Genomic DNA, 20500 nt, shown 5'->3' on the forward strand with positions numbered 1-20500 from the left:
ATATGTCTCCTATTTTGCTTAGTTAGGAGGAGGAGGAGGAGTTAAGGCAGTGAAATAACTATCAATTAATCGTTCAAACGCTCTCCGTTCAAGGACGCTATTAAGAGCACTAAGGTTTGGGTTTTGGGATAGCAAATATGTATTTTACATATTTTTAGTCACCCTGGATGAGCGATAGGTTTGGGCTATCCTAGCTAGCTTTAGCAAGCAGGCTAGCTGGTAAGTATTAATTAAATTAAATCTATTTTTTTTTGTGCAATGACATAATGACCGCTTAGTTGTGCCGTGTGACGTGAAAGACGCACAAACTTGACAACCCTAGAAAACCGAAAGAATCACGTTCAGTTGTCAAACATCGGATATATTAGACAGTGAGCCTTCTGTGCGAAGTAATTTAATCTAAAGCCACATTTACACTGGTGAACATGATATTTCGACTAACTTACACAGCGTAATAACAAATTCAAAGCATGGGAAGCAGGATGACTTCTTTAGACTCCGCATGTAAGTAAATTGGCACCGTAATGAGGTGTACACTGTTAAGTGTTAACTAACCATACTTAAATCTTATTCCCAAGGCAAAAGGTTCATCGATGGTCTTGATCAGTTAAGTGATGCTGTTATATAGTATGCGGGAAATTACGAGAACACACGTCTTAGCAAAGTGTTAGCACATTTATGCTAAATCTTTATGGAAATTGGAATTCGTTAACAGAAAAGTGCATTTAATAATACTGGTTAGTGCCTGGTGGATATAGGGCTATAATAGCCGGAAATAATTTCCGTTATGTGTGTGTGTGTTAGTTTCCGTAATTTGCGTTATGTGTGCTCAAAGTGTAAATAAATACACGCAATTAAAAAATAGGTAAAATAAAACCCTTGGTTGGCTTATCATGTCAATAGGATTCGAGAGTTTCGAGACGCCAGTGTGTGTCTGGAAGAACCGCAATTGTACCTCTATCTATATAAAGAGCCGCATGCGGCTAGCGACCCAAAGTTGGCCGATGCTTGAGTGCTTTAGACCAGTGAAAACTCTACGCGACTCTTTGAGATGGTGAATTCTACTGCGTTGACTTCTCTTTAGCTTTTCGACCTCTGTGCTGTACCAAGTTACGAAGTGACACAAACAACAAATTCCCTGACTGTTACAATGTCACTTCCCTTGCATTCTCACGAGCCGCGCCTGTGTTCCTCGGATTTAATCGCACACGACGTCATTGCCGATTTATGACTCGGACATTACTGTTTCTGGCCTCGTAAGGTTTCTATACGTGTGACAGTTACGGCATTAGTGCTATATGCATACTTTGGCGCTATAAATGCTTGTAGGTAATACAATCTTAATCAAAAATTGTTAACAGCCCGCGACTTCGACTTTCATCCGCGTAGAATTAATGTTTTAATTAATGTTTTGGGCGCAAACGGTACAATAATGCTTACAAATATTAATATTATTCAACATATGAACCAGTGAAGTTGCCACCAACTACTAACACGTATACAAAAATAAACTACGGTATATTTACAGAGCAAACAAACATTTGTCGGCATTGTTAATGAATTTAAAAACAAAATAGAATAATGAGAAAAAAAAATCAGTTAAAAGTTAATACATTCTAAACATTAGTATTCAAAGTACTAAGAACCTCATGCTTAAATTCGTTAAACTGATCCACCATTCTGTTTTTTTTGTCCTATCATGTTATAAACTATCTGTGTGCCTATCACATCTAAATCCGTTCAGCAATATTAGTGTGATGGCGGAACACGCATCCAAATATCCAAACACAAACTTTCATATTCGACCGTCTCGAACTTATCTTCGCCCTATGCATTACGTTACGGACAGTCGGACACGCAACGCAAGTAATGTGACACTGTGACAGCTGTCAAGTGTCAAGGCGCCAAAATCGTCTGTGTAAGATCAGCCTGTCGTTCAGCCTTTCTTTATTTATCTTTCCTGTCAATTATCCAAGTGCCACCATTATCCAATTACGTGTCGCCAATTCCCTTCAAGTTTACACATCTGCGACCAATATAAATCCGTGTTCTACTCCAATTATACGTGTGACGGAAACATCGTCCCGGGTTCACACGACCTTGTATTTATGGTATAGTCAAGGCGAGGCCCTCAACGAGGGACATTCTTGTTGGACAAGTGTATAAAATCGTCATTAGAATTACGGGAAGGACTGGAAGAATTCGCGCGTAAGGAAAATTCTTACGATTCTTTGACCATGCGAAAGAGAAGGTTTTCGATGCAGTGTGGACAAAAATGCTTACATATGTATTTCCGGATGTTCTCCTTTCCAGGTTGCATTTATCTATATGTATTTTATTATACCGATTCTTGTGAAAATTTGTTCGATATTTTTTGTTAGCCTCTTTCTTCCACGCATCTCTGGTTTAAATGTTCACGATATCCACACATTATTACAAGAACAGGAACGTAAATCACGTACATACATGTACAGTTTTCACTAGCGCATTCAAAACCTGTCTAAAGACATTACCCGGGTGGGCAACGCTTCAAGTCAGTACCTATTTATTTATTATTGGTAATTGGTAATTAAATTATGTATGTATACGTCGATATCATTTTAGATTCATACTGGCTGTAAATTTAATGTCTAGGAAATGTTCTACCGTCCTTGCAGGTAACTGAAAACTTTTAAACCTTATTTTTAAGATGTCAGGGTCACAAATTGGTCAAGAACATTTCTTTGTTGTTCACAGAAATCGATTCTTAGATACGGCAAAATAGAAGAACTCGAGATTTGTGATAATGTTTAAATAGGTATTATGTTTTAAAATTATACGGAATGAATTTTGTAAATGGGATACTGATAGCAGCTACCAGATCCCGTGGCGCTCTTGGAGAGTCTTAGAAAAAATGGTCTTAAGAGACCTTCCCAAACTTTAAATGCAAGATAAAATCGTCAATATTGACAAAAATATTGATTTACTAACTTATTCAGGATCAGTTTCTTAGAGTTACCTAGGTTAAAAGGCACTAGACAACCCAAAAATGAAAGATAATATTCTTCATAACCTATCTAGGACTAGGAGAAGCACCTAAAGTCTGAACAAGGTTATTTTAGTGGTGTAGTGGTGATGGGAAAATACCAGAATATGCTTAGTTACGATTCGAAAGTATATTCGCATGGTAATGTCTAGTTACTGCATATCGTTAATTGGTTTAGTGTGCCCGTTTGGTCAATAAAAGTCACATTAGATACGTAATATATGTCCTTGAATTACCAGTTTATTACGGTAATAATACCGACAGACGACAACCCAAAGTACATACAAGGGTAGGATCTGCAAAATGGCTTTGCATAAATCTTAAAGGTCTTCAAATTCTTATGCCACTGACCGTAGTACTTGACGTACTTGTATTTAAGAGTCACACGAATCCATCACAAACCTAGCCTATTTAGCCTCCGCGCCGCCATACAATCGAAAGTTATGCTCTCATTTTAAAACTACATTCTGAACTGAAACATGAAATTTGTAAAACAAAGTCAGCGAGTAGAAGTTGGGTACCTATGTATTTATGTAATTGTGTATTTTCTTTAGTTACATATGTATCTAACCAACTATTTCTAGCAACGAAAGCTAGTACCTGACATAGACTTACTCGTATGTCACGTATATGTATATTCATGCCAAGTTTTATGTATTTTGTAATTTAAATTGTAGGAGTCGCTGGAGCTACTATGACATAGTAGAAAGTTCTATAATGATACAACTAAGCCAATAGGTCATTCAGACACCGTATTTCAACAAAACACATGCACGACCATACCAAGATCAAGACGTAGCATCATTACACATGGTTAGTGCCTCGGGTGTTCCACAATCCATCAAATTGCTGGCCGCCAGCCTAATATCCCCCGCCTTCTGTTGTATTGCTCACACTTACCGAGTGCCGACGTGTTTCCTCCTTCAGGCAAACCACTATGTAAAGCTACACGCTCTGTCTTATTATTTTTGAACGACTTCACTAAAGAGGAGGATCTCAGTTCGTCAGGATGACTATGTATGTTCCCCGATTTCTCGACTGTCTGCAATTCCCATCCGTGTTTTTCAATGGCGTCTAACTCGCCGCGTTTTCTGTGGCGAGGTTTACCGTGACACCTTAATTTTCAAGTCAAGATTACAGTTATACTGGTCCAACTAACTCAAATGCTCGCCCATGCTAGAAAGCAACAGCAGCATGCTGTTGGACCTTTCAATAAGCCAGCGCCGCCGAACGTAATTATATGCGCACACGCAGCGGATTTGTAGTTTGCATTGTCATTTGGATCGGGTGGTTATGATCATTTGATTGCTTAAGCTGCGGGCGATCTATCGTCTATCTTTACTGTAACAGAATATTGGTAAACTTTGCAAAAACAATGGTCCATTGATATTTAGGTCAGAATGTTCCTGCTAGGAGGTATCTACTTCAGTTTTATTCAAAGTAGGAGTATAAGAAGTAGTTATATTACTATTTATTGAAAGTGGATGTGGAATAACCTTCATTTGTTTGGGCTGAATGAATGCAACGAGCTATTGATAGCCCGCTTGTTTCCGGCGGCGGCGCACACAATACCCTCGTGCCGCCCAAGAAAAAATACGCAAGATCAGCTAAACGCCCAGTGTGCAATATATGAGCCATAATATTGTGAAGTCGTAACTGCCCACGCACTTCAAATAATTTTTTTTTACAAAAAACTCGAGCAGGATTTTTTTATTCTTTTTCTGGGTATATGTGAATAAAAATGAATACAGTAAACTGAATTCCACCTTCGTATCTTTTGTTCATTTAAATGCACATTGGGTTTTTGATTGATGTTATAAGTATTATAATACATTTTTTTAAATCAACTTTAAGGCACGTAATCGCGATAACGTAGCCTATGACTATTATTATTCATCTTAAAAAGTTATATAATAAGCAACGTAAGTCAAGAATAATCAGAATTTTATTTAGGGTAGCCACTTTTTTATGTATGTTAACATTAATATGTGACACTGAAATGCTTTATAACACGGTCTGAAAAATTGTTAATAAACTTCCTTAACATAAAATTTAATATCCTTCTTATTTATATAAGTATAAGTTATTGTATGTTTGCTGTATTTCAGTATCACTTTCTTCGAAACTTTATTTTTCACTAAGACTGTAAATATTTGGTTCATCACCAGAAAGTTGGTATTCAGGATCACGAATTTTATTATCTGATGGCAAAAAGTCTTCCAGCTCGTATTCAACAAGTAAATCATTATGCAGACCTAAAATAAACTATCAAAAAAGAACCTTCAGTTGTAGGTTATATAATGTATTTTTATAACAGTAGCGCCCAGTGTGCAATATGATGAACATAATTTTACAATTAAGAAAAAAATATATTTATTTGTGCCTTTGTAAAAAAAATACAGTATATTTCAATAAAACAAACATTTAAGATAATTTTTATGTCACTCTCTAAACGAAAAAAGTCATGATTCGTTTAATAAATCAAGATTATATACCCATGTGTGGCGAGTGTTTGAATAATTGCGCAAGTACAACACTATCTATGAATATCTGTCAAACGTCAGCTGTCAAAATGGTCGCCACTGAATCGACCATTCACGACCTCTAGGTAAATTCCAATTTTGCGCGAAAATTTAAAACTGACATCTGATTAACTTTTATGTACAGCGTATTGCACACTGGGCGTTTAGCTCTGAATTTAATTTCTAAAGTCTGGGCAGTTATGCTGAGTGTCACTTTGTACAATGTATTGCACATTGGGCGGCACGAGGATACTACAAAACTTAATTTGGAAACAACTAAAGTTTTAATTGCCGCCAAATATTCATATAGGTATATGAAAAACATATGGCAATACGACAAAATAAATCGTACCAACATAACGGACGGTGTGTACGATAATATTAATTCATATATACATATGTATAAGGATGGTTCTCAGCTCCGACATCAACACATGTAGGTACATAATTAACCCGCAAATTCATATATAAAAATAACTTATTGCATCCACTATTGTTATAGCCCGTAAACTTCATATTTAACGACCAGTTTCCTTCCGATGACAAAATGAAGGCAAAAGGATATCGAATCACTTTACATAATTAACATCAACTTAACATGCGCATGGAAATAACAGAAACAGAAGTAACTTTGTATGCAAATGACGCATTTAAAATACAGGTGCATGTGTTTACGTCCATCGGAACATTGACGGAGCATAAATAAACTAAAAGGGACTTAAACTGTCGTGGCATTGGGAATAAAATTAGTTCATGAATATTATGTAGCAATTATAAAGGACTTTTCTATGCAAAGAGAGCGGGTTCTCCTGGTCAATTTACACATTTATTGAACTTCAACTAAAACTTACTACAAATTGCAATAAATACTTCTCATTCTGGGCGAAATCCCAATATGGGAACCAGAAATGTATGTAATTTTCCGGTGAGTTACGAAAGTTTTCGTAATTCAAGGGAAGATTTTGTAGAAAAATTCAGATTATATTGCAAAGAACAGGGAATTTTATCTATTCACCATATTATATTGAAATCTGACGAAATAGAAAAAACTATGTAGAATTAATGTTTGAAGCAAAATTTGACCCACTTCCCGACTGAGACAGGAGGTGGCCATGGGAACTCTGTGATAAAACAACGCAAACAAATTGTATTTGAGTTTGTTAGAATTGTCTCGATGAGATGAGTATTAGTTGTCTGTGGAATGAAAAGTACAATCAGGGAAAAAAGCTTGTGCCAATTTTTATTTGACAAAAACTTATTATCTTGTTGTCATTTTATCGTCTCTTTGTAGACATTTAACAAATGACGTCGTGACAGGAACTAGTAAATAAGTGAATGAAATGATTGATTCTCCGTCGATGCTAGGCACATTTAAAGTTAATAGTCTCACTAAGTGTTTGTACGAGCTGGCTGCAGATTGTTTGCTGACAAAACAATTTACTTAGCCGCTTAACCAGAGATTACCGACGACAGACTCCTCTTCGTATTCCTCTTTGTGTACTTAAGCTAATGCATTCTTTGTAATCGAATTAAAAATTTTAAAGAAACATTGTTCAATAATTCTCAATTCGTAGGGAGATTTCTTATATATGTTCCATGATTTCTCAAATACAGATGGACCGATTTGGAATATAATACCTATACCAAATAGAAGGTTACTGATGGAATATTCTTTATTGGCCCACCTCAGTAAAAGATACAGCCTTAACAAACCAACCGATTAAAGATAGAGACGGACAACAACAGCTGGGTTATATGCTCTCTCTAGTTGCTAATCACTTATCTGCGGGATTAACCCTGATTGTGATTAATGGAATGTAACTAGTAAATAATTGGACGTAACCATCGCAAAACAACGGCTAACTGTCCTGTCATCATAACCACCGTAATAACCATTGCAAAACCAGTTTGAATTTGGACTTTACTGTCCGGGAATACGGCAAACAATTGAATGCGTTTTCTAATGGCTGTTACGGCTGTTATGTGTAGGTAATGTTAAAAACATTATGCTGTCTATCAAATGTTTTTGCTAATCATGTTTCCATGTTGGGCTTTCTTTATTTATTTAGGTGCAGTACCGTTTGGATTATTATTTTAAACGTCTGCCTTGACAGGATTTGAAGTTTGAGTAAATGAAGCCATTCAGTTTTTGGCAACGTTAAGATAATAATTATGGTATAGAACGTTTATAACATATAAAACTTTGAACACATATATATTAAAATAAATTACATTTACAACGCGGTCCATCGCGAATTTATTGATGATTTATGTGTATTTAGGCCTTTGCCCAGCAGTGGTACATAGGCTCTTCAACAAAAAAATGTATTCCTTTATTGAGAAATGGTGTTCTAAACCGAGAAAATGTCATCTTAAAGCCTAGAAGCTCACGAGGCGACAGGACAGATCGCTCCATTCATTCCGCTTACAAATTGTTTTAGCGACTCATCGCCCTACAGCGCGCCACTTATCGCCGCGAGCCCTACAAATCCCGACTTTCCCCGCAAATGTCCTCTGAATTGCCATCGTGAGTCTCGCGCGGGACATAAAGCAGTGTTCGTCGCTTGTCGAGCGAGAGTTCGGTTCAGAATACTGATATCAATTATCAACCTGTAGGTTCTATGTCAGTCTTATCGCCGCGGCGTGATCCCTACAAAACCCGACTTTCCTCGCAAAAGTCATGCCGACTCCGAAATGCCATCGTGCGTGTGACCCAGACCAACCTTTACGACCCAGACCCAGACCAATGTACAACATGTTGGTAGTTTTGGAATCTAATGCTATCTGATGGCCTATTACAGATTATTCTAGATTCTAGAATAGAACAAAGTTAGAGCCACATCACCGTTAGAGTCGGGCCACTTATTCGGCCTTAGTCGAAAGCTCGCATGCGCGTGGAAACCATCGACCACGATGTTTACTGACAGTTCGTAAACCTTATAACAAATACATAAGGTCCACGGATGTATATGTATAAGTGTTGCTTTTAGTAACTTGCAACGCGACGCGTTTATGATCCAGTAATAGGTAATGTAAAGTGCTAAAACAATGCCTTGAGATCTAATCGCGAAGATATTGTTATGAGCGCTGGCATAAATGGTTATTGAATCTGAATTGTCAGACCACACTGATAGGAACAAGTAAGGAACGCAAAATGTTTAGAAAAACTTAACCCGACTACGATTTTTGTAAAAAAATATATAATATGATCGGCACAGTATTTTTGACGCCACGATGGAACACACGATATAAACTGTATGAACATACATACATGACATGACTGCTAAATTAATAAACGCTAGCTTAATATCACTGGAGTTTTGAACGCCTAATTTCTTTGGAACCGTTTTTGGCGATGTGTCTTTACATTTTAATGATACGAGTATTTGGCTAACCAACTACTCGTATTATCAAACTCTAAGAGTAGTCTGGCACCTCTGCCAGACATCCAAAAATACATATTGTCAAAATGTAGAAACATTACGTCAAAAGCATGTTAAGAAATTACGGGAACAAATCGCTGTGATATTGACCCTAGAGTGTTGTTTCCTTCAATGAGTAACGATCCCCCAAAGCCCTCAGGCACCAGTAACAGCGTCCCACTTATAGCTTGACATTCACAAAGTCCCCGTGACCCTAGGACGGACTACCGTGTAGTCCAGTTAGTGCCGCAGGTGCCAACGGTACTCTACTCGTAATATATCTTATCACGTAGCTGTAAGGCTTAAAGCGGCACACTGATTAACAGTCCGCCGGATGGTATCGGCCTGTCAGTAGTTCGGAACTGTCAAAATTTTGTTCTGTTAATCAGTGGCCCCATTAAGAATGGTTAGCTTTTGTCACTGTTGCGTGGTCTAAAAGCGACAAAACTTGACTAACCAATAATTTACCATTGATATACTTTATCGTTTTGGAATATGGCTTATGAATGAGCTGGTGTTATCGGTGGTACTCTTTCTATCAGCGAAAAGTAATTAATCATTGATGGATCTTATCTCTTTGCAATACGGTTTAAGTTCTGGTCTGTTATAGTTAATGATGGTACATAATGTATTAACGGTTAGTGATCCTTATGTGGTGGTGATAAGGTTGATGTATGGTTGGTTATTGTTGATGGTAGTACCGTGATCCGCTCCGGGCATCTTCCAAATTAATACGCTATTGTGAAGGACAGGGTTGTCAGTTGTGTGTTGATGTTGAAAGTACGGTCAAGATAATTTATTTTAAGCTTAATATATACTTATTTTATTAGTTTGTCTGAGCTTTTTTGATGCGGAAGAAAACTTACTGTACGAGGATGTATATAACTAACCTGAGGAAAATAACAATGCCTTACCTCGAATCCTGGATTAAAGATACAATAAATCCCCCGATATCACGAAGACGACTGATGTTGTACTTGAGGAAATATATTTTTTGTTTGAAATTACTTCACAGTTGGTTTAGGATCCGGCAAAGTTGCGTCAAGATTTGAAGAGATGAGTCGTGTCGGAATCTGATGAAAGAAACGATGGAAATTAAAAATATAAAATATCCAAGTAAACCAAGAAAGCTTCACTTTAAGTCGAGTACTCAAACTTGGAATGCATATTTGACTAGTTTATGATTGTCCGATATTCGATGGTGACCCTGCCCTCTGCACTGACGTGACGCCCTGTCGTTACACCGTCCACTTTCTAGTCAGAAAGCGGGAATTCGGGACAAATTGCTCCAAGTATCGCATGCACGGACACTCTGCCTCAGGAGTTAAATAAATGCGTGACAGATATTAGGACATCAAGCAGAAACATTTCCTTCCAGTTGCCAAATCCTGATACAACTACGAGAATTAGATACAGATAATGCCGGATGGATGCCGCCTGTCCAAGTGTCCTGTGTCAACTGCCCCTTTATCGCTATATATTGACAGTTTCACCCGCCAGGCACAATATCATGCATATCTTGCGGATAAATCTTTGCGTGTATACTCGAAGCTATTCTATCCTCAATAAGTAGAAAGCTCTTTATTATAACTACGAAAATTACAATAAATATAGATCTTAAAGGCAATATAAGTAACTTTATTAACGCTATTTCAGCGTATCCCACCGAGCCCATCGCGTTATTTCTCTTTATTCGCGCTTCAGCCAATAATTTCTTATTAACATTCGCCATCGACGTACATTTCGCTACCAGATATCTTATTACTGAATATCTTTCCCGTAATACCAGTACTATTTATTAGATTGAGTCGTGAGACCGCGGACGGTAGCAAGCGGTAGAATAAATATAGAAATGAATACCTTTGGTGTTATTATGAACAAGGATAGGCTTCCGCCTCAGTTAAACCGCTACGTTATGGTCTTCTTCTTTGAATACCTACCCGATTTTTATAGCGTATTATACTATTGTTTAAATTAGCTCTTTTATCAACGGTTGGTTTTAACAGAGATCGTGGGCTTAGGATGTTATAAATACGTGTGCTTGGATCTATGTTCTATATACAGGGTGATCAATCTAAATGGGTCAGTATGGAGAAGTCAGAAACTATAAGAGATAGCGAAATCTGTTATTAGGAACCATGGCTTCGATTTTAGATTTAATAATAATGGCATTAAATTTTTTTTTTAAATCTATCATACATAACCGGGATTCGAACATGGTCAATATTCTTGTTGTTTGTTTGAACGGCAACTTTTAAACGATGCGTGATAGCTGGGGGGTGCTCGACCAAATATCATAGAGGGCCCCGAGACAAAACAAACTACATTAAAAAAAATTCAAAATGGCCGACTTTTTTTAATTTTTTCAAGTTGGTCCGAGCGCGCTGAGATTTGGCATGCGACGAGCCTAGGAGCCCAAAATTACCATGTCAAAATTTTTTTTGAAAAAATCCAAAATGGTGGCGAACACGGCCAAAGTCAAATTTCCAAGTAGGTTAAGCGAGCCTGAAGGGCGAGCTTCAGGCCGGGAGACCGAAAGCTGATCCCGGCGGAAGGCCGAAGGCCCGGAGCCTCCACCCCGACTCCCAAAACGCGAGGCCGAAGGCCGAGCTGCATGAATGCGGTGCTTCCAAGCGTTTTACCAAATCAACTGTCTTGATGCGCGAAGCCGGCGGGCCGAATTCCCGACGGCGAAGCGTCGAGGCTTGCGAAGGCCAAAGGCCGAGCTCCGCGTAGGGCTGAAGGCCTGAAGCGTCACATGAGAGGGGGCAGTTGGAGCTTAAACACGACCCAACACTTTTCCTATTGGGAGTCGGGGTCGGCCTTCGGCTCTCCGCCGGGGTCGGCCTTCGGCTTCCCGGCCAGAAGCTCGCCCTTCGGGCTCGCTTAACCTACTTGGAAATTTGACTTTGCCCGTGTCCGCCACCATTTTGGATTTTTTCAAAAAAAATTTTTGACATGGTAATCTTGGGCCCCTAGGCTCGCCACATGTCAAATCTCAGCGCGCTCGGACCAATTGAAAAAATTAAAAAAAAGTCGGCCATATTGAATTTTTTTTAATGTAGTTTGTTTTGTCTCGGGGCCCTCTATGATATTTGGTCGAGCACCCCCCAGCTATCACGCATCGTTTAAAAGTTGCCATACAAACAAACAACAAGAATATTGACCATGTTCGAATCCCGGTTATGTATGATAGATTAAAAAAAAAAATTGAATGCCATTATTATTAAATCTAAAATCGAAGCCATGGTTCCTAAGAACAGATTTCGCTATCTCTTATAGTTTCTGACTTCTCCGTACTGACCCATTTAGATTGATCACCCTGTATACATAGGAGTCTCTGCTAAGCTAAAGGAACGGTCGGAAGAATAAATTGAATATGTATTTTGAAGAAACTTTTTGGTCTATCTTGCAGTTGGCTGTTGAACTTGTTACCGTCACGAAAAAACACTTACTTCAAAATCCCGCGGTACATTTCTGGACATGTTTTGTGCATCACCACAACTGTGGTGCCAACGTTTTGCCACCAGATGGGCCAAGCACACTATCGCACCATAAACATAATAATGCGGATTGACCTGAAGCAAATGTTCGGGAAGCAATGATATTAACTTGCGGTGGTCGGTATAAGTAACGGGGTTCGGTCAGTCTTTATTCGTATTTTCTAATCTGGAATCATATGCATGTGCTTTCTATTTTACAATGCTTTGTTTGTCATTCTCAAGTACATCCGATCTAAACAAAATATGTATCTTATTATACAGAGCTACTTTCGCATGCATACCTAATATTAGTTGGGAATTAGTAATGATTAGTACCTTGTATACAGTCAGCAATACTATTCGATGCAGGGGTGCTACGCTAATAGTTCTGACGGTACCTAAATCAAGTAATTTTGTCTAGACTTTCCACCTTAATTAGGCTTTTAAGACCTGTCCGTGATGATACATCGTCCACTATCCGCAGTAACGATTGATACTGCCTGTGCAAGCCAGCGTGCATAACATCGCATAATGCTCGATGGTTTATTGCTCTATTACACAATCCTTATTTATAGCCAATGCCAGGCTGTATTCACATTAGTTGACCACGCAGGCGAGTCGCTTAAAGCCTTGAAAATCACGGTTCAGGTAAATATTGCCGTGTCATTTCCTCCCGGGCGATAGGTAACTGGTAAATTGGTGAAGGCCAAGGGATGTATTACGAATGAAGCTTTGTTAGCTGCCGTTCCGGTAGCTAAAAACACATGGTAGACTTAAAGCTATGTGCGTTAAGCACTTTACGAATTTTGGCCATGAAAAGTTTATTAGACGGTGATTAGACGTATTCTATACAACGTCACTCCAAAGGTTGCGTCCAAAGGCTGGACACCAATAGCAACCCTCATAGTAAGTGCATGTCCGACCTACATTTCGGCTTTGGTTTGGAGTTTTGGTTTTGTCCGAAACTAGAGCAAAACCATACTTTTGGTTTCGGTCGGACACTATAGTTGCTATTCGATCGTTTGTTCCGAGTCGAGTGTCATCCAAGAAAGTTCGTTCGTTTAAAATTTTGACGGCGTATCCAGATTTCTAGTAGAAGTATACTCTCAGGAGAGACTGTACTCGACTCGTTACGCTAGCTTCCTATGCAATAGCAACACGCGGTCATACGGTACCAATGCATTTTTTGCTCGTTAATCGTGGATGAAGAATGCAATAATGGCGTTTTATGTCATCTTATGTATTTGTTCTCAGCATTAGATATCTTAGAAACATCCTCTCCTTGATAATGAAGTAATTAAGCTTGTAATTAGTGATGCAATTAGACGGTTAGGGAGTTAGCGCTTTACACGTACAGACCTTCGATGGACCTTATGTGGTTGCAATAAGGTTTAAGAATGTCAGTTAACAGTGATACTGCCACAGCCTCCTCAGACCCAGAGTCATTTTTGCAATTTTGAATTTGCAACCTTCTATTATAGTTCAAAATTCGATTTGTTCTTTTAAAAGGAACTTGGGACTAGGATAGTATGAATTTATACCCACCATTATTTAGTAAAATACTACTTACCATTTGTTATGCTCTACTCATAAAACTGCATCGTATAATAAAGTAATTACAGAAGCCCCATATCAAAATAATTTACAGCTAGAATTAGAGGAGAATTTTGGCCCGATTCGGAAATGGAAATTTTCAATATCAATTCCCTGCGAGTGCGCTAAAAAGTCCTGTTGTCTGTAAAAAGTCTTCATATTTAGTCATTATGTTGAAACTTGAGTTTTTCTAATTTTGTGACTACAGTCTTCTGTAGTAACTGGCATGCTCTTTAAAAAAAATCTATTTCAAGGCACGAAACATTAAATTACATTTTATTAGTTTTATTACGCATTCAATGGATATTGAAGTCATGCAGTGCTAAAAAAAATCGAATAAGGTAAACGTTCCTTCTTTTTCTAATTGACTGAAACTATTTTAAGCTCTTAGTATCATAAAATTGTGTAAATTATTCCAATTCACACATCACACCGTCACCGTCATTCGACATTTTATTCGGCTGCGCTTGTTCATTCAGGCTAGCGCAAGCTACCAATACGTTTTCGGTATAATTTAGCTACATCCAATACACATTCGAGAATAAGTCTTCTTATCGTAAAACTTTGCCCGGGATTTTATGGTAACACTGTAAATTCCAGATTTACCATATAATTAAAATGCCTACCGATAAGTGCTTGTGGCAAACAAGTGTACGGTAAACGTTTCATGCACGAGACTCATGAGAGGACTATAGTCTCCACAAGCAAGTGCGAGAAGCGAGTGAAGCGAGTGACATTTGGTTGCCTAGATAGACCGCGGGCCAGGAACAGATTTCTTTAAGTATTTAATATTTTTGGGTAGCTGCCGTTCTTGAACCCATCAACGGAGCGGCAGCTGACGTCCGCGATGGTTCATTAGTCATTACAGATCGTTCACTTAACCGGTCGTCCCTCGGCCCGCGGTCTAATAGCGGGTTGGAGATTTCACATATTACACTATTGAATTTCTTCGCGAATATATTATGCTGGTTTCCTCATGATGTTTTCCTCCACGAAAGAGCTATAGTCATAGGTATATTTTTGCGAGCAAGATAATATTAATGGGGATTTCACTAGACTTTGTATTATTATGTCTGCAGTTTATTCCTAGTATTACATAAATTAGAAGATGTCGTATGATATACTTCTTCATAAAACATGGCAAAGTTACATATTGTTATTTATGTATTAGGTACGCTCCGCTTTTATGATGGCAACAAATAATGCAGGCTTGCCACATTTCATATTTTAATGTACAATCGACCTTAGAACATGCTGTATGGTCGCGGTCTTTGATATCTGATGAGCCTTAAAGGTTTAAAGCTAATTGGTTGAAGTTATGAAATCTATGAGTTAGTTACAAGCGTCGCTTGTTTGCCACCGTCGCGGTAAAAAAATGCATGCAACTTAATTATTAACACCGGAAATCAATTGAAGTGCAGGCAAGTCAAGCTAAATAAATAACTTTTTTTTTATATAAGTGGCAAACAAGGAGACTAGTAGTCTGTCAGGAAGCAGTCATCAATGCTCATAACTTTACCACGTTGTAACACTATAGATGCTTGTGTGCACCAACTTCAAAAGCAAACCGTACTTTTTAACGATGTAGATTTACGTCAGTTTGATAAAACACGATATAAAACATTGATTAATCGACCATTAGCTTCTGGTTTTACCTGAAATTTCAACATTCTTAAGGTCCTTTGCAAATTAAGTGTACATGTATTGCTAGTTATTACCCATACACGCTGACGCTGGTAAGGTAAGTAAGTAAGTAAGTAAATAAATATATATTCTTAAGGGAAATCTCCACTAGAAATCTAAAACTACTCCCAGTTCAAAATACTACAGTAAGTATTTTATTATAATCTAGATTAAACTAGAGATAGGTACTGAATGAAAGTTGTATTTAGGTACAACTAAAATGGACTCTGTAGTTATATTCATTAATCACTTACCAAATAAAGTAGTCGAGGTGATATTATAGATAAGAAGAGATTTCCTTCACTATGAAAGCGATTATAATATCGCCTTAACGTAATACTTCGTTGTAAGTTTCGTGATTCCATGCAGTCAATTTGCATAGATATTGCTTATATTGGTTCCTAAACACTGTTAGCTTCTGATCGAGCGCTCGTTGATTCTATAATATACACTTTAACTTTAACTGACTGAAATTTCAACTATAGTGAGTAATCTAAAACTATTTAACAGTCAGACTCTCGTGTTTATCTTACTAAATAGATTCAGTGTCATTTCGGACTTTATGGGAGCCTTTTTTAAGCATGCCAAATTCTTTTCGAAGCATGTCCAAAAAGTTATTAACTATAGTTTGTTTTAAACAATGAAGTACTTACTTCCCATTTGAATAGTATAGAACTCTTATTTCCACGGCGCCATGTTGATTAATAATTTAAAATGCCACTTGTGTCCATTATTTTTTTCTATAATAAAGGAGTGTAGCTCGACATATTTATGGCAGAATTACATATTGTGGTAGGTAATAAAGTGAACCTGCTAGATTTTTTTGAAGTTCCATGTATCACGGGTGTTAGAATGCCAAGATAAGGGTTAAAAAAAAACAGATTATAAACGACTGTAGACTGTTATAGGTATTTCATCATATACTCGTAAAATAAATTTCTTGTTTGTTTCAGGTTTCCATAATTACGAGTTTTGATGATGATCTATCGGTGAGTACTTTAATTATTAGATCCTGGTTATGACTGGTTTTAAACTAAGTCGATTTGCACCTCCTATGAACTGAGAGAAACCTTTTCGGTCTCTAAAAACCATATACAGCGCTGTCCCGCGGCGTTTACTTTATTAACCTGCTCAATATGTGCATACGGAATTAATCTTACTCGACACTGAACTACTGTGTCAACATAATGCCTACCCCATACTTGTCCATTTCATAACTGACGTTTACCGCAGCATTAGTGTCGCGATTATTAACTATGACATTAAATCCGTCATAATCAGAATTTTATAACTTAAATATGAACCACTTCCTGGTATCCGGGTCTCGAGAAGGACTTGATAGACGTGCAAAATGCAAATGAGAAGAAGTACAGTGAATAATAAAAGCGTGTGTCACAGAACATTTTTTGATATTAACTTGTTACTTCACTTGGTGAAATTTTTTTGAAACTTGTCATTTCACTTGGTGCTTGTATCTGCGTCTGGGTTTGCCTCTATTCTATCTTCTCTACCAGAATAATTTTAAAGTAATAGCCGTTTCGCATCATTAACATTAAATAGACACTCAAAGATCGTAACTCCTAAGTGTGGAGCAGGCATTACAATGGCGCCATATCACTCATTCCGCAATTCAAAGGCACCGTGCTCGCGCCATATGTAGATGGAAACCATGTCTCCAACATTCTTGCAACCTACCATTTCACTGTCACACAAAATATATCCATTCATTCAAAAAGAGCTTTTAAAACTGTTGACGCTTACGTCATTACCAAAGAAGTTTTAAAACAAATGCAACGCGTTGTGTCTTAAGCGCCAGTCGCGCTTAAGGTCTTTTCAAGGATCAATGTCACATAGAAGTCCTAAAGGCACATAAACCCTTTTAAATCAGTATGAAGTCTGATCGTGAGGCACGCCTGTATAATCCGCGCATCCAAGACCTATTTTTTGCTGTTGGGAGTGAATTTTAAATCGAACATGTCTTTATAAGAGAGTTTCTATTTCTTGCGCCTCTGTGGTTAGTACTATGGGATTTAGTTAAAGGGAAAGCTGATTAGTTGTAGTATTCGTTGTGAAAGTAGACGTGAAAAGAAAAGTTACAGCGTAAATAATAATTTATTAATAATCATCGCAGGCGACAAACTACAAATAGGCGATATCATTTTCGAGAGAATTAGACCGCAAGAATTCTTGTTGCTGCAAATATCTTGCACATGCACAAGTATGCTCGCATAAATATCTGACACAATGGCACAATCTAAAAGTTATAAGGCCCATAAGAGAGTGTCATGTATTTGTTAGTGTAACACCGAAACCGCTTTTTTTGCCGAAACTATTTATTTTGCTTAAATCGAAACCGAATGTTCGGTTATGCTCTAGTTTCGGTTCGGTCAAAACTGAAGCTTCGGCCGAAACATGATTTTTTTGCCAAAACCTGCCGAAACCTATAGATCTCAGAATATCTTAGAGCCTCAGATTTTATAGACGGCCAGAAAAAAATACAACGGAAGAAAACTTACCGTTTCCATTATTGAATAATGTATTGAAAAAATTTCTACTTTTGTTTTGTGGTACACTTCCTTTTTAGTAAAAATAAATTTGCAGATCATTGCAATACAAAAATAGGTATTCTGAACCATAGTAAGGGTAACTTGTGGTAACGGTAGCCAAGCATCGGAATAATCGATTGAAGAGGCTTTGTTTTCGAAATTGAGAGGTTGGCGCGATCGTGATGCCTCTACCTCTGCTAGCCGTGCATACACTACGTTCACGACGCTATAGCTAGGCTCATAGGTAAGTCAAACTCCCTGGGGAACCAAGAGTATTGTGGTTCTTTAACAATTTAACTATGTGGACAGCACACTAATATACTTTACATCTTTACTTTATAGATGCGTCTGGTGACCAGAGGGCTGGCAGCTACTTTGGCCAGAGACTGTCTGGCCATTCAACGAGGTAACGCTGCCCGCCTACTGGGCACCATAACACATGACAGCGACCTAGCGAGCATTTTTTATTTATAAGTCTATTTATAAGATTATTTTAAGTTTTATATTCCATGTAGTTTAGTTTTATTATTGTTTAGTTTGTATTTTTTGTCCCAATAAAGACTCAACTGTGCGTTTCTCCAGAAACTTCCTGCCTCGCACAGCCGTTTAGTTACGTATAGCGTATAGTATCGTGTATGGGATAGTAATATTTCTATGGTACTTGACGCTGGTCGAAGCGTAGATGTGGCTTCAACCATCGGCTAAGGCACAGGCACAGTTCGGGAATAACTAGTTCAAAGCGTTCGACTCGGTAAGCAAAGGAAACAACACTGTTTTATGGGTTTGTATTGGAAAGGTAAATTGATTCTGCGGTTTCAGAAGATCCCCGAAGTGTTTAAGGTGTGTTTGCTTGTACGGTGTTCCGGGGAAACTGTGGGATAGTTTAGAATGATTAGTTTAGTGAAAGATCAAACTTTAAGCCTTGGAACACTTAGGGTCGAGTGGCTTTGCCATTGTCGTTCTAAATTCTAAAGTGCTGAAAACTTAAGTCGAAGTTACTAAATTGGCAATGTCGTAAGCTGTCACAGAAATATCTAAAACAGAGTACCTGTTCTTATATTCAATTTTGTCTTTGTATTATTGTCATTATTATCAAAGCAAGTAGGAAAGCGGACCCTGGCAAAGGCCGGGATAACGCTAGGTAGAAGAAGAAGATTATTGTCATTATCAAACTTGGGCTAATATGAATAATTGATTTATTGGTGCATCTCTTTGATTATATTTCTAGTTGCGCTATGTCCGTCTGCTGACAGTCTGTCGGTCCGCAATTTAGCTTGGTGAACATTAGTGCTAGAAAGCTGTAAGTAATGAATTATTAGCCTAGCTTTGTTCCTATTAAAAAAAATCAAGATTAGTTCTTACGGTGGTAAGAGAATGCTAAATACCGTATGGTTTCGGAATTTAGTCTGAACTTGACATATTTTTTGTAGTAATAGCTACGGAACCCTAATCACGGCCCGACATCCTCTTGGTATTTTTTTTCATTCTGTCCTCAAAAGTCCACGTAAATAAATACCTATACAAGTAACGTTTCCCAAAGCGTGCATTCGTAATACCCATTTCAATATCTCCGTCACGATAACCGCTCATTGTTGCCAATGTTTATTCTTGGATTCACTCCACTCTCGACTAACTGTTCCTGGACCTTATGTGTTAGTAATAAGGTTCATGTATAGTTAGTTAGTAGTAAAGATAGTACGTTACCCGGCCCCGCCCGCGACACACCCCCGTATCTAGCCGGCTATCGCTGTGCGATATTATGAACATTATTAATCTTTTGTTTGGTGAGTTACAGTTGCTGGAACTGCCTAATTATTCTCTCGTTTTTGGTTAAAAGTCTTAGAAAACTATAGACCTCAATGCTGTTTAGTTCTTTAATACCTAAACTACTTGACAGATCCTGAATATGAACATTTCAAGAGTGCAAGGGAGTCATATTACAAATGAAAAGAGCTTCATAGCGGCCGCTAATAGCCGCTGGATAAAATGTTAGGATAGCGGACTGGCCCCTATTTCACCAACGGTGACAGGTGCAACAGTTGTCGACATCACTGTTACTGACGTCACAGGCCTCCATAGGCTACGGTAACCGCTTACCATCAGACGGGTGGTGTGCTTGTTTACCACCAACATGCTAATTAAAAAAAACTCCACTATATCGCCAGTTAATAAGTAGGTACTCATTTTGCGAAGCCAATGACAATTGTATTACAAGAACAAATAATTT

Source organism: Cydia fagiglandana, chromosome 11 (genome assembly GCF_963556715.1).
Source record: "Cydia fagiglandana chromosome 11, ilCydFagi1.1, whole genome shotgun sequence".
Classification (NCBI taxonomy): Eukaryota; Metazoa; Arthropoda; class Insecta; order Lepidoptera; family Tortricidae; genus Cydia; species Cydia fagiglandana.